Below are 16,783 nucleotides of genomic sequence, written 5' to 3' on the forward strand. Positions count from 1 at the left end.
CTCAGGGATAAGGGTTATTGCAAGTACAGTATGTTAGTGTGGAGATTTAATGAAGTGTTTACTTAAGGGGGCGGTTCATTAGGAATTTGTTTATGTTGGACTTGAAGACATCCAAGTTGTAGTCAGGTGGGAAGCAGGCAGACGGAACAGAGTTCCACAGGCGTGCAGTTCTAAGAAAGAAGTTTTGTTCATGGAATCTACGTTTTGATTTAGGCACATATAAAGAGTGGGGGAAATTTTTCACATTGGATTCAGCTAGACTGGTGTTTTTCGTGAAAGATTGGCGGGGGGGGGCAGAGATTGGAGTTCAGACGAGCATACTTTACGAGACAAGGTATACTTTACACTAATTAACAAACATTTTCAACACACAAAATAAATTATTAGAAGCTGTTTTTGTTGATTATCTTTCAGAATTAATTCAATGTTTGGAATATTAAAAAAAACAAATGGCTGCCAATTAGTGCTGGAAAGATTTCAATATTTTTCCAGATTCCGATACAATTACCGATTTTTTTAAATAAAATCCCGATTTCAGTAAAAAACCCCAATTTCGATTTTGATTCTTTTGGAAACCCTGTAAATATTTATCGTTGAGTTTGTTTAGGGTTTTATTAGAGAGAATGAACTTTGGAGAGAGAAATTAATTTTTTTTTACATGGTAGTCACCACTTATCAAGGCCCGGAAACCACTCGGGGATAAGAGTTATTGCGTGTATAGTAATCAATGGGGTAATATCATAGTAAATCGTTAGTAATGGAGATTTGATAAAGTGTCTTATTTAAGGCGGCGGTTCATCAAGGATTTGTTTATGTTGGACTTGAAGACATCCAGGTTGTAGTCAGGTGGGAAACAAGCACACAGAAGAGAATTCCACAGGTGTGCAGTTCTAAGAAAGAAGCTTTGTTCATGGAATCTATGTTTACATTTAGACACAGATAAAGAATGGGGAAAATTAATGATAGTGGTTTCAGCTAGACTGGTGTTCTTCGTGAAAGATTGGCGAGGGTGTACCAGAGGAGCACTTGCCATGGAAACAACGATAAAACAAAGACGGGCTCGCAACGTCTCTTCTGTGGGAGAGTGGTTGCAGGGAAGAGAAAAGGGCATCCCCACTAAGCCACGAAGTCTATTTTGTACTCTGTAAAGGCAGGATAGGCTGTTTTTAGCAGCTCCTACCCAGATGTGGCAGCAGTATTCCATCCTGTGACGTACTTGGCTTGTATAGAGGTAGAGAATTGCATCAGCAGTGAGATATCTACTGGAGCATTTCAGGTCAGGAGTAAAGGTCAATCCCAGACGCTTATCAAAACATGGGGCTTCTCCTGGACAAGAGGCATCCATTTCAATGCATGCCAGATGTGGATCAGAGCGTTGATGATGGAAAGATAGGAGCTTGGTTTTAGATGCATTAAAAGTAACCAGCCACCCCTTCCCCCTACTGTACCACGCGCTCAAGATCAGAGGAGAGAGAATCATAGAGAACTCTGTTATTTACGGCCTTTGATGTGTTACCATAGATAGTCGTGTCATCAGCATAGATGTCAACGAATGATTTGAGTATATGTTTTGGGAGATCATTGATGTAGATCAGGAAGAGAACCGGGCCCAGGATGGACCCCTGAGGGACTTCAGCATTAAGATTGTGGGCCTCTGACCTCTGCCCATCAACCACTACTCTCATGAGTCCATCAGAGAGAAATGATTTAATAATTGAGAAAACATTTCCAGTTATACAATGACTGGAAATCTTGTGAAGTAGGCCCCTATGCCAAACCCCATCGAAGGCCTTCGACACGTCTACTTCTTAACTCACTAACTTAAGGAATAGGTGACGCTGATATACAGAGGCATCAGTAACATTCACTGAGAGTATCGGGTTTTTACATCATTTGGACGCATACTTTCAATGGTGAAACTAAATTGAAAACCGTAGTTTTTTCTCGATTGAAAACGTGACTCATTCGTCAAATCCTCATCGTTCAACTATGTTTTGTCTACAGCGTGTGACTGCTGCCACTTCCCCTGCTTTAGCTTAAAGTCAATCGTCTCTGGGTACAATTCTGTGTGCAACTTAAAACGATCCTGACAAAATGCTAGTTAACTTAATCATTACTGGCGTAAGGCCCATAATATGTAACAAAAGTTTCCTCGTGGAAGAATGTTTTTACAAAACCCCTACAGAAAGATCGTATACACTCGAGAGCAATGTTATTCTCTTATTAAACTCTCAAACTCTTCTAACCTCGTTTTCACCGTGCGATATAAGCACTGGATATGCCGCCACTGATTTTTGGTGATTCTATTTGTTTACATCTCCATAAGGGCAAGGTTTGACACTCAGTCGTGTTATAAGGAATTTAAAGTCTAAAACAAATATCTTGGACCATTTACTGAAATGATCTATATAGTACCCTCGACATAGTTAAAATGAGGACAGAAAATAATCCGTCTTTTATCTATCTATCTATCTATCTATCTATCTATCTATCTATCTATCTATCTAGCGGAGTAAACAACAGATTGAATTGTAAGGAATAATGAGTTAAGCGAGCGTGCAGGTGCAGAAAGGGTGAAAGGGCAATGTTGTGACAAGTATCCAACTTGGATGACCGATCAAATTGCACCGGAAGTATCCGAATGGGGATCGGACGTAACGTGTCAGGAGTTCCGGTTTGACTAAGCCGAGTTAAGTTTAGTGGGTTGGATTTGAGACGCTGAACAAGCAAGATAGGTTAAACATATCTCCCCATAAGGGGCCGACGGTCTCCAAATGGATGCAAAAAAACACCACAAGTCCGAGATCGTCGATTTCACTCAATGCTGCAGAAGATGAGATGCCTGAGAGTGGAATAAACTAATATATAAAAACATACATCGTCTTGTTTTGCATGCAGCTTGTTATAGTAGAACCCAGCTCACCCAAGACGTTTCAGAATAACAACGAGAGACTATTATTATTTAAATGAATCCATACATAAGTAGGATTTAGTCCCGCGATTGGTCAGTTTCTTTCACGTCATTTTAAAATAGAAGTTCATTGCTAAACAGTCTGATTGAATAGATATATCTTATGTTCTGTCTGTAAATTTTCAGTTTTAAATAGCGTTCTCGTCGGGTTGTCATACTTGAGTTTAAAATAGTGTTACGTTCATATCCCGAACGATAGCAGATTGCCCATCGATCAGACGCCGCCATTGGAATCGAGACTCGCGTTTCGCGATTCTGGTCTATTTTAGAACCCCAGCTTGAAGCAGGCAGACATTCAATCAAATTAACCCTTTCGTTTTGTGCGTGGGCAAACACAGGCGTGGGAGGACCATGTGTAAACAGCGATTGTTAAAATGAAATTAGTTTGAGACTATCTTCCGAGCGATGAACAAGTCACTTTCTCCGAGCAGACAGCTTGAAAAAGAAAAGTCGTTGAGCGGAAACAAAATGCGGCTCAACGAAAATCAGAACAAATGAATGACTTTACTAAAAGCCTAATCATAACCAGAAAATATCTTATTTTTGAACGAAAAGAACAGAGATCGGATATACATATATTAGTCTTTAAGTGTCTCCCCACGAAGGCAGCCACTTCTTGAGAGCCGTAGAGTAAAGTACGGCACAAGACCGTTACCTGAGTTGTAGATTCGCCACATTCCAGAAAGACATATGGCCATTATTTAAGAGTCATGTAATCGACGCATAAAAAACAACATAAGGTCGTTATTCGCGAGTCATGAATTGTTCCATTAATTGAAGAATCAAAGAGGAATAAGGAGAGAGAGAGAGAGAGAGAGAGAGAGTAAAAGAAGAAGAGTTACGGATGACGATACGCCATGTGTATTTTCAAGTCAATCATGTGAGAACAATCTCGTTGCTTTTATTAATTGTGCACTTAAATGGGCTGGTAAATAGCAAAACATAATGAACCAAATACGATAAGCAAAAGTTCAGCTAGAATTCGTCACTGTCAACTTTCTCTCTCAAATTCGAGCATGTGTTCTGCCCACTGCCTCTGCCAACAGACATTTTATTAGAAAACTGACCCCATCCATTTGCATGCATGTGCAGTGGAAGATGAGATCTCGTGAGATTCCACGAGACTACACCTTATAAATCCATGGCTGCCATCTTTAATTTCTCTTTCTCTCAGATCCCATCCGAAGGTAAGTTGTATGACCGCACGATACACACACACGCGCGGGCGCTTTCTTTGATTATTGCATTCAACTCTACAAATTGATTGGAAGAACATGATTTTTTTAAAAATTACGTTCAACCCAAACAAGGCATATTACCATTTGGACGTAAAAGGCTATTATTTGGGACCATGTTTAGGGGAGATGAATAAGATGTTGGTTTATGTTACATTTAAACTTTTACATGTCAGTACAGTTAGGGAAGCAGGTAGCAGGAAGGTAATCCCAAAGTTTAGCTGTTCAAGAAAAGAAACTATTACAGTAGATGGATAGGGCAGGGGTTGGAGTTAGTTGACAGTGCGGGACCTAATATATGAGCGACTCTTCTTTGGCCACTGACCAAGAATGAGAGACTAACGGATGCACCAGACAAGATATAGCAGCAGTACTCTATGCAGGGGTGAAAAGTGTCTTTGTAGAGGTACAGGATATTATCAGCCTTGAGTAATCTTCTAGCACAGTAGAGGGAACCTTCCTTCTTTGCAGCAGCCTTTACAATGTCAACATGTACTCGTTAAAGGTCATATTGCCTGCGAATGTGAAGCCGAGGAGTTTGAAGTAAGAACTCTCAGGTAGAGTATTATTTGTCATGGGCATCGGTGTTTGGGAAGGTTTTTCATAATTGTTAAAGGAGAGCAGCTTAGTTTAAGTAGCGTTAACTGTTACTATCCATTTACGACCCGATTCCACTATAGTTTAGAGGTTGTCTAAATACTCTGCCATTCACTTAGATTTGTGTACATCTGTTCTTCGTTCGTACTTGTAAAAGAGCATTGTATCACCAGCAAATAAACCTATCTCAGACACAATGTTATCATGAAGGTCGCTACTGAATATAAGGATTGTTGGTTTGTTATTTTCTTTTGAAATTTTCAGTTTGAACTTCAAGTGACTTTAAAATTGGCGCGCATTGGCGCATGTGGCGACTTTTTACAGTCATAGGAAATTTCCATGTCAATACTTGTCAAAAAACAATGTCCTGCAATCAAGAACTTTGAATGAGTTTCATTTGTCATTATTATTTTTCCTCTTCTTTGTTACTTTGTGGATTTTATAAAAAATAATAAAAACAACAAAAATATGTATAAAATATATTTTTTTCGGATTTGTGCTCTCTTTCCAATTGCCTCTACCATATACGTGCATGATTTGTGTTCACCAACCAAATAACCTGCCAATAACACTTCCAGTTACAATTCAAGGAATATAGGAAATTTACCCCATATACAGTTCGATATCATTTAAAGATTTTCCCATAGGTTTTTATTTGGTGGAAGAGAGTTGGGTGACGCATTTTTGCTGGTGGAATCCCTTTACTGCATTTGTGCATCTTCCACGATATATCATACATTTAAGGATATCATTTAATATCTTATTATACAAGTATATCTGGCTTCAAACCAAATATACAAAAAGCGTTCGAAATTTTGGGATACAATTACATCTATACTCCTATAAATTAGTTTTTTTTTTGTATATTGATATTCATATTAAAAACCCTTTTGTAATTATATTCATGCAGATCTTCTACATGATTTATACTTACGTAATATTTGCGGAAAAAGGTTATAGTAAAAACAAACCTATTTCTATAAATATTTATGTATGTGTATATTTGTTTATAAATTTTCCCTACCAAATTCCTCTATCAGTTTTTGGTCTGTAGACATGAGATTTGTGAAAATCGGTTTTCGGCCAGAAATCTGGCTATCAAGGGGTCAAAGTTAAACGATTTGACTTTTGAAATCTCTACCAAACTCCTTCGCTAATTTTGGGTCTAAACACTTGAAATTTTAGATGTAGATTACTTCAATATAGATCAAACTTTTTCATTTCATTTGAGTCCTGAACAATAAATACTAAGGGAGTCAAAATTGGGGTCAAGGAAATCCGCAGTTTCTACCAAATTACTCGGCCAATTTTTGATGTAAACATTTGAAATTTTGCATAAAATGCATTCAGACATAAGGTAAGTTTTTAATCGGTTTTTGGCCGAAAATTTGGCTACCAAGGGGTCAAAGTTCAAATGATTTGACCTTTGCGATCTCTAGCTAACTATTCGGCTAATTTTGGGTCTAAACATTTGAAATTTAACATAAAAGGTATTCAAACATGGAGCAAGCTTTTCGATAAGTTTTTGGGAAAACATTTGGCTGCCAAGAGGTCAAAGTTGAAAGAGTTGACCTTTAACTCTATTAAACTCCTCCGCCAATTTTCTGTCTAACCACTTGATTTTTTAGATTTAGGTTATCTGGACATGAGTCAAACTTATATATATATATATATATATATATATATATATATATATATATATATATATATGCACAGTACATAGGTATGAAGAGTACGTAGGGCCCGAGCAAAGCCGGGTTGGACTGCTAGTATTTAATAAAGAAACAATTTATTTAATGGAAAATCAAATATGCAGTTATCGAAGACATAATGTAATATTTAATCAAGCTACTATACTTGAATGGGGAAATATATCGGACACATTTTTCTGTGAGGACATTATTAAATATTTAATAACAGAACTGTGTTTGACGATTGATCAAATATGATTTAATATTTAATAAGGTAATTATTATTAACCGGGAACGAAATGTATCTCATGCATTCATAAGGTGAAGAAAAACTTAAATTAATTATCGAATTATTAAATTAATTTATTAATAATTAAACTAAATGAATAAATTCGAAAGCTTTTTCATTTATCACACCTGCATAACGATCAAACTAGGGGGCTCTTATTTAAATGAATAATATGACATAGAATTTTGAAATGCTCTCTCTCTATGTAGCTGTAGATAACGATCTTATTACAGTAATAGAAATAGCTTATTTACCAATCTATTTTAAAACTCATAACAAATTAATATTTGATATTATTCATTCCTAATTTAATTGTACAATTTCATCCACATATATCCAATAGTTTCGTGAAAAATGAACAGTAATTAACTAAAATGATATGATAAAAACTGTTCTGAACAACATAGGAATTCTTAGCGAGCGATATAAGCGAGAAAGGAAAAGTAAGGAAGAGAGTCAATGCCTAGCAAGCCAGTTACGGACTGACTTTCTTCATGTTTACCTCGCTCCCGTTAACGACGCTGTATTATTTTTTTGTTATTGCATTTAAATTCATGTCAGCCTACCCTGGGAAGCTGAGAACAAGTGCTATAAATGCGGATATGGCCGCTGTATGCAAATAACCGAGCCGTATGTGAGGTGACGTCACAGCAAGGAAGAAGGAACAAGATTAAAAAAGCGCATAATCAACAAATTAGGAACAAGGGCATTCAAAAGTGTTGGGGATAAATGGGTGTTCTTGCCCATCTTTTGTCTCACATACTTAAAATTGACTATCCTACTGTAAACTAGAAATATCTCAGTCACCACAATACCACATTCATTGTCCTACTTAAGATAAACCCAAATTTAAAAAGAGTTATTGAATTATTTACAGTAATAACATTTTATTAGCGAGGGAATGAGGAATAAAAAAAACAACATCTGGTTAGTAAGGCCCTCGCAACCCTTTCTAAATGATAGACCGCCCAATGTGTTTCGGTTTGTTGAAAATAAGCAGGTGAATCTCTAAGTGGGAGTAGGAACTAAGTTTGGGTGAAAACAAAAAGGAGGAAGTTGGGGAGTGCATGGAATCTTTCCAAGATGAGTACACATTGGGGATAAAGGCCAAGGACGAAAAGAAATAATAATGGGGATTGTGGATCTTGGAGGTTTTCTATTAACAGTGAGGGAGAGCTCATACTCTCTACTCGCTAAGAGTCGAATAGTTTAAAAACGTACCCAAATGGCGTGCGTCCGATAGGAGCCTGAACATCGTACGCTATGCTTAGACGGAGAATGTGTACTCATACTTGACTCACATACAAGCTTTCCACTCTTATCCACCGTCTCTCAAACTCCGAGGAATGTAATCATTTTCTATAACATTTGATTTTTACCTTCAGCTAGTGTTTGAAGAACGTGATCAAATCCTGATCAGCAAAAGATTTAATTACTGTTCACCATCCGTGCTACAGCCAAGACTTTGAGAAACAACATGCGTTACTCAAAAAGCCAAGGAACTATAAAATAATATTTTTATGACTAGACGTTTAAAAAAACTTGATTTAATCCATTATTGTATTATATTTTAATATGGATGGGTAGTGTAGTATCAATTCTGTTATCATAAAGCTGTCCTATATCTTCTTTTAAGGTGATGCGAGTAATCCACCTTCTTCTGTGACGGCTAGTGTTTGTAATTTGTTTCTTCATGACGTTCTCGAAGTCTAACAAAAATATGATAAAAAGCACATATTTGTTAGTATCAATAAATGAATCCTCCGCACGGAAAATCAAACAATGCACGTATTTAAGACATGGTGCAATATTCAATAACTATATTTGACCGGAAGCCAAATATGTCGGATGCATTCGGAATTTAAGTACATAATTAAATATTTAATAAAGGAACTTATTTATTAGACGAAAAATAAAAGATGCAAGTATTGAAGACATGGAGCAATATTTAACAAAAGCTACTATATTTTACCGAAAACGAAATATATCGAATGCATTCGGTATTGAAAGATATAATAGCAGTAAATACTAAATAAATAAATAATTAATAAATAAAGTATGCTTGATAGAAAATCAAATACGTAGATATTTTTAGACATTTTGTAATATTCAATATTTGACCGAAAACGAAACATATCGCGTAAGCATTCGATAATTTAGAACATCATTAACTGCTAAATAAAGGTACTATATGCGACGACCAATCAAATATACAGATGTTCAAGACATGATGTAAGATTTAATGAAGCAACTATATTTGACCAGAAACCAAATGTATGTGATGAATTTGGTGTGAAAATACAATTAAATATTAAATAAATGCTGTTTGACAGAAAATCAAATATGTAGGTATTATGGATATGATTAAAGAGAACATAATAGTAACTTTATTTGACTGGTAACAGAATATATCGGACATGATTTTGGATATAGACTAAAAATCTAAAAATACATACACCCGACTTCTTAGACATTTATATTTCATTCTGATAAATGGAATTAAAATAATATGACCCTTCGTTCCTGTGATGCTTTGTTCGAGCAGTAACCGTGACAATAGAAGTAGTAAGATTCTCATTTATAAATACTTAATTCTGGTTAATTTTTCTAAATACTCAATTTTGATTAGTTATCAAAATAGGATTTCATCTAATCAGAAAAAAAGTTGCTATATGAGATGAGCACCTTTTTATGTTCGGATTGTTTAAGCGCTAAGATAAACAACAGTGAACAGTCAGAGACTCAACCTGTTAAACCTCATCTGTTTCAACAAGATGTTATTAAACTCTTTGCAGACAAAACGAATTTTAGGCTTGGCTGTAGCCTATAGGTACTCGACATACGACATGATACATGCACGAATCAACTTACGCAGAGTCTCTGGCATACATGAATACCACATTAGCACACCACTTACTCAGATGTTTAAATGACAACAATATTGAACCAATAGTTATTAATAAACCTTTATTCGGGTAAACTATACACGCATACAAAGGATAGCTCTGTTGATAAAAAAATCTCTATACTTTCTGTTAACATGTATTTACAGAAAATTTACTCTTCTAGTTATAGTTTATAAATAAATGTTAGCTATTATTTAAATTGTCTTTGCCAGAAACTGATTTTTTTTTTCCGATAAAGAAACTCTTTCTAGGGTTTTTGGAATAAACCCCATAACTTTATATGTTAACTCTAACCAGACAACTAACTATTGTATTTTTTTTTTTACAAAAGAATCACCACTTATCAAGACACAGATGCCATTCGAGGATAGCAGTTAAAAAGTGTATAGTGCTCAAAAGGACAACATTATAGTAATTGTTAGAAGTTTAAATTTGATCAATTGAATTACGTAAGGGGAACGGCTTATCAAGAACTTGTTTACATTGGACTTGAAGACGGCCATATTGTAGTCAGCTGGAAAGTAGGTAAACGGAAGAGAGTTCTACAGGTGTGCAGTTCTTAGAAAGAAGCTTTATTCATGGAATCTACGTTTAGATTTAGGCAAAGAGTGGAGGGAATATTGATAGTATTTACAGCCAAACGAGTGTTTCTTGTGAATGTTTGACGAGAGGAGACTATAGATTGGAGCTCAGACGAGCACCTACCATGAAAATAACGATAAAGCAGAAACATTCTCGCAACGTCTCTTCTGTTGGAAAGAGGTTGCAGGGAAAAGAAATAGGCGTTCCCCACTAAGCTACGAAGTCTATTCTTAACTCTGTCAAGGCAGGATAAGTCTTTCTAGCAGCTCCTTCCAAGATGTGACAGCAATATTCCATCCTTAGACATACCTGGCTCTTATAGAGTTACAGAATTGCATCAGCAGGTAGATATCTATTGGATCGATAGAAGGACCCTATCATTTTTCCAGCGACTTTGGCAACGGATTTGATGTACGTATTCCATTTTAGATCAGGAGTAAAGGTTAAGCCCAGAAGCTTATCAAAACATGGAGCCTCCCCCAAGACGAGAACTATTCATTTCGATTGATGCCAGATAGGGAATCAGAACATTGATGATGAAAAGATAGAAGCTTGGTTTTAGATGCATTAAAAGTAATCAGCCAATTTCCCTCCATTATACCATATGCTCAAGATCAAAGAAAAGAGAATCAGAGAGAACGGTCGTTTACGGGCTTTGATGTATTGCCATAGATGGTAGTGTCGTCAGCAAAAATGTCTGCGAATGATCTAAGGATGTGATTTTGAAAATCATTGATGTAGATCAGGAAGAGAGTTGGACTTAAGATGAGGGACTCCAGCATTAATACTTTGAGCTTCTGATTTCTGCCCATCAACGACTACTCTTACGAGCCTATCAGAGAGAAATGGTTTAATAATTGAAAGGATATTTCCAGCTATACCATAGCAGGAGATTTTGTGAAGTAGACCTTTATGCCATACCCTATCAAAGGCTTTTGATATGTCAAGAGCAATTGCTCTAGAAAGGAAGCCTCTGTCGAGAGTTTAGCTAATCCTATGAGATATAACTGTAAGCACATCCGCTATAGATCTAGCAGAACGGAAACCATATTGCATGTCACTAAGAAGGTTATTTTTGCTGAGGTGATTGACTACTTTTCTATTTAACACAGATTCCAGTAACTTACTCATGACGCACAGAAGACTTATAGGCCTGTACTGAGAAGTAGATGACCTATTACCTGAATTCTTAAATACAGGGCATACTGATAAGATTTTCCAGGGTGTTGAGAAGCAATTCTCCTTAAGAAAACGCTTAAACAGCTTTGTAAGTATGAGAGCTAGTTCTGGTTGAAGCTTTTTGAGCACTATAATAGGAATACCGTCGGGGCCAGTTGCTTTACTGGAATCAAGGTTTTTGATTAGCTTGGTAACATCACTCACAGATATTAGTATACCGCATAGCGTGTTTTCTGATATAGGAAGAAATACGTGTGGTTGGCGGCCTTGGTCGCATAGAGTGGAATTAGCTGAAAAGTTTTTGGCAAAGAGTTTGGTTTTGTCAGATGCTGTCGAAAATACCTCAGGTCCATTGATGATAGTTGGGGTACAGTACACACTTCTGTTCAGAATCCTGTTTGCTATTTGCCAAAACTGGTGCGAACCAAGCCGCTGCTCAGCCACTTTGGGCTTGAGGGACTGAGCACACAACTCTCTCGCGTTCTTCGTTACTCTTTTACAGTGATTGCTGGCAGTCCTTAAAGGTGGTTTTAGTCTCAGTACATCTATTACGTTGGAAACAATGGAAAAAGTGATTTCTGTATGCAATAGCAGCAGCATATTCCGGAGAGAACCACGGCTGGCTGTTAGGTTTTTGCTGGAATGTTTTCGAGGATATGAAATGGTCTATACCCACAATTAACATTACATCAGGCCTGTTACTAAGGAGGACACATCCTTTTTAAACATGGAACACAGAGGTAGATCAGATATAAATGATCGGAAGCTATCCCAGTCAGCCATAGAGTATTGATATACTATACGATGGAGAGGTACGTCAGAGGACTTATTACATTTCGTTTGTATTTTAACTGATGCAACAGAGTGGTCGGAAGATCCCATTGGAGACAGAACAGATAAACATAGCTCAGGGCAAGTTGTGAGGAAAAGATCTAGGAGACTTGCATGCTGACCTTCAGTATCAGGCACATGGGTGGGTTCGCGAACAATCTGCATAAATTCATGAAAAATGGAGAAATCGTAACAGAGCCTCCCCTCATCATCTGTCTTGTTTGAGTGAGTTAACCATTCATGGAAGTCTCCACATTCGTGAATGTTAGCCGAAGGATGAGCAGATAGGATGTAGTCAATTTTCTCGGATATGCTCTTAAAGACAGTAACTTCGCTGTTGTGGGGACGATAGAAGGCAAATATAAACGCAGGCGTATAAGCAAGTGCAACCCATAAGCTCATATTAGGATCTTCTCTGTAGATGTCCCAACCACATGGAAAGCCATTTTAATATAGGCACATATTCCATGCCTATGGCAATCTTGGAGTGCATATTTAGATGTTAAGTTAGAGTATCCTTTAGTTTCAAACTCTTCTAGGCAAATAGTCAGTCCAATGCCAGTTTTGCTTAGGAATAATAGGTCTGGTCTGGTATCCTGTAATTGGGTTTCACCCTCTTGGAGGTTGGAACGTAGACCCCTGACGTTGGAGAAGGAGACATGGTAGTAGGAGTCTACGTTGGAAGTTGAAAATCTGAGTTTAATCGTGTGTTTTTTTTCTGGAAACTTTTCATGATGGACGTTTGGGATTTGTAGAATAGGCCGACAGACTTGCTTGGAGCAGGACAAAGAGGAAACTTAAAATAGAAATAGAAACGAAAGAATATATATTTTTTGTAGCACATAATAAGGTAAACCCGTAGCAATTAATCACTAATATGGCACTGAGACCCCACCAGAGGCTACTGCATGGTCCAGAATCCATTCACCAAATGGCAATACAGTAGCTCCAGTACTTTGCACCTGCTGATAGGACAGCCTCTTTAGTGGTTAAAAAAAGGTTCGGGTCCCTGACTATCAGACAGATAACGTCAGCCCAGATAAAACGTTTACTTCCAGAACCCTTACTAATGAAATGGCCACAAGAAACAGAAAATTGCCGACATCTCTGGCGTCTGTTCTCACAAGATACGCAAACCTACAATACAGCTTTTTCTTCTCCGTTTGAATGAGGACTGAGTAACAAATAAGGAGAAGCGAGAGTAACGGAAGCTGTCGATAACGCATCCACAATGCATTGTCTACTCCCCATTAAAAAAAGAAGATATTAAGTAATGTCCTTAATATAATTCCAATTTACGTGTTCAAGGGAAAGTATGGTGATTAGGATAACTGAAAAAAAAAAAGAATTTTCAAATCTATTTAGTCTATATTTCAAATCAATTTGATAGATTTTAATAAATACATGCATGGACGAGAGAATCTGTCACTAAATAAAACAAGTAAAATAATGAATATATCAATTAAAGAACTGCAATAAATATAAAAATAATAAAGATTTGCCTAGAATAAAACAGAAAACAACAATTAAATAATTTATCTTTTAACACCTTCCGTTTTAATGAAAAATATTAAAGATATTTTTCACTTATGATTCAGTCCAGCGTTTCGAAAAACTTACCAGACCCCATAATCAGACCTCATGCTCTTATATGTTAACCCTCACCAGACCCTATAACCTTATATTTTTTCTATATTCATACACTATAACCCCATATATCTAACAAGAAACTATAACTTTGTGTTAACTATAACCTCATATATCTAACCAGAAACTATAACTTCATGTGTTAACTATGACCTCATATATCTAACCAGAAACTATAACTTCATGTGTTAACTATAACCTCATATATCTAACCAGAAACTATAACTTTATGTGTTAACTATAACCTCATATATCTAACCAGAAACTATAACTTTATGTGTTAACGCTAATCAGTTCCATAACCTCTTATGTAACCTCTATGTTATCCCTAACTAGACTTCATAACTTTATACGTTTACTCTAACCAGACCCCATAATTTTATATGTTAATCCGAACATGACCCCATAACATTATCTTCTTCTTCTTCTCTATATAAATAAAATGAACTCATTTTTTCCCGTCTGATTTTGACATTAATAAGATTAAAAATCAAGATATTTCATGCAAATATAATATGCACAAACGGCAGAACAATATCTAAGGTGTGTTATAGGCTTATTATTTCTCAAATTCCTCGATAATCTTAGATTTCTATACTTTTTCTGCTGAGAAGTCACGGCCAAAATCGGTTAAGATCAATGGAAGTGGTAAAATATTTTCTCTCTAATAAATTCCTCCTCCCCCTGCCACCACTTAACACCGTTTGGGGATCGTTCACAAAGAACAGTTAAGAAGAGAACACCGGTTTGGCTTCGTAGTTCTTTCATGTGAAGTTATTTAAAATCACTAAACTAAGCTGCAGTGCTCTGTGGCGTAGTGGTTAGCGTGCTGGACAATTAACATTATATTTTCACGTTCGCGCCGACCTACCGTAGTCGTTTTTTTTTTTTTTTTTTTTTTTTTCCTAAACAACTGGAATGGACTTTTCTTGGTGGCCGAACTGTTAACGTTGCAGATGTTTTTGTTTTTTTTACACTTTATTTTCCTACTTTTACTCATGACTCCGGGTTTGATCCTTTCTACTTACCTACCATAACATTTTTTAAAACTCCCCCCTCCCGTCCCGGAAACAAACACTCGGGCAACGTCGGGTACCCCCGCTAGTATGTTAATAAATTACATTACCTTGGAAAATTGGATTAGTACATTTTAATTTTTATCAGAGTAAGATGATATTGTGAAGCCTGTTCTCCAATGATATCCATCTAACCTGGGAATCTCTCTGTCAAACTCGGGAATCTGCACAGATTTCTTAACGGAAATCCTTATTTAATTCCTGTGGGTAGCATGCCCTCATTTCGTCAGTAATGACTGGCTAGTAGTCCTAATTGTATGTTGAATGTCTCCCACGCCTAATGGTTAAAAGCTCCTAAAATTAATACTAGAATTATCTGCTTAGTGGATAAAGTAATTGGTAAAATTCAGTTGTAAGTTACATTCTTCTTGAGGTTGAAGGTTCAATTCTCAGTGCAAGTAACACTAAAATACAACTTCAAATTACTTATAACTTCTAATCAGTCATGGCTGACGGGAAAAATGGTATATTGCGTCCGTGAATTAAAAAAAAATGTTCCGTTCGAAATACTATAAAGATTCACCGGTTAGACAAAAAGTTTTTTTTTTTTTTTTTTTTACACAGTGATCACCACTTATCAAGGCCCGGAAGCCACTCAGGGATAAGGGTTATTGCAAGTACATTACGTTAGTGTGGAGGTTTGATGAAGTGTTTACTTAAGGGGGCGGTTCATTAGGAATTTGTTAACGTTGGACTTGAACACATCCAAGTTGTAGTCAGGTGGGAAACAGGCAGACGGAACAGAGTTCCACAGGCGTGCCGTTCTAAGAAAGAAGCTTTGTTCATGGAATCCGTGTTTTGATTTAGGCACAGATATAGAGTGGGGGAAATTTTTCACAGTGGATTCAGCTAGAGGGGTGTTTTTCGTGAAAGATTGGCGAGGGGGGACCAGAGATTGGAGTTCAGACGAGCACCTTCCATGGAAATAACGATAAAACAAGGATAGGCTCGCAACGTCTCTTCTGTGGGAGAAAGGTTGCAGGGTAGAGAAAAGGGCACCCCCCACTAAGGTTCCCAAGTTCAACAAGATACACCTGGAAAAAGGTGGGAGGTTACATCGGCTGAAACTCTGTGAAAATAACGCTCATGATTGGAATAGTAGTCAGAAGAATCCAATTAATACGATTTTATTTGTATTCCTGTTGCCAATCATACACTAACAGGTGATGCGTATAACAGCGCGAATCGTGCTTATAACGTGTTTATTGTGCGCGTTTGTTTAGATGCAAATCCTATCTATACAAGTTAGACTTCCTAACATTGGACAAAAAAGAAATGAAACATGGTTATTGATAAACAACATATGCTGACCATGTTTAAGAAAATTGATTTATTTTGTTTTTATTTTGTTCGGTTCTCGACGTTGCCGATCACGTCATTAGAGAACGCAGACGAAGGAAGTTATTTTTCCGGTTCTCAGGAAGACAAACATCGATTTCTCATCTTCGATATTATTTATGAAACGCTGACACAATATCGATATTCGCGCGTATACAACGTGTACGCATGTATTATTCAGTTAATACGCCTTTATATAAATGTATTTATTACTAGAAAGGGATAACGGGCGTTGTCCGGGAGTATCGATTGCAAAATAAAAGAATTTCTATTTATTTGCCTCCTCACGAGGGCAAATAAAGATCTCATCCTCTCTAACTGAGCACGTAATAGATGAATCAAGTGAAAAATTAAAACATGGTGGGGGAGGGTCAGAAATAATAAGTGTTTTTAAATGTCAGGATGATAAGATTTTATTGTATATATATATATATATATTAA

The sequence above is a fragment of the Euprymna scolopes genome, chromosome 2, assembly GCF_053919585.1.
Source record: "Euprymna scolopes isolate OS-2025 chromosome 2, ASM5391958v1, whole genome shotgun sequence".
Taxonomy (NCBI): Eukaryota; Metazoa; Mollusca; class Cephalopoda; order Sepiida; family Sepiolidae; genus Euprymna; species Euprymna scolopes.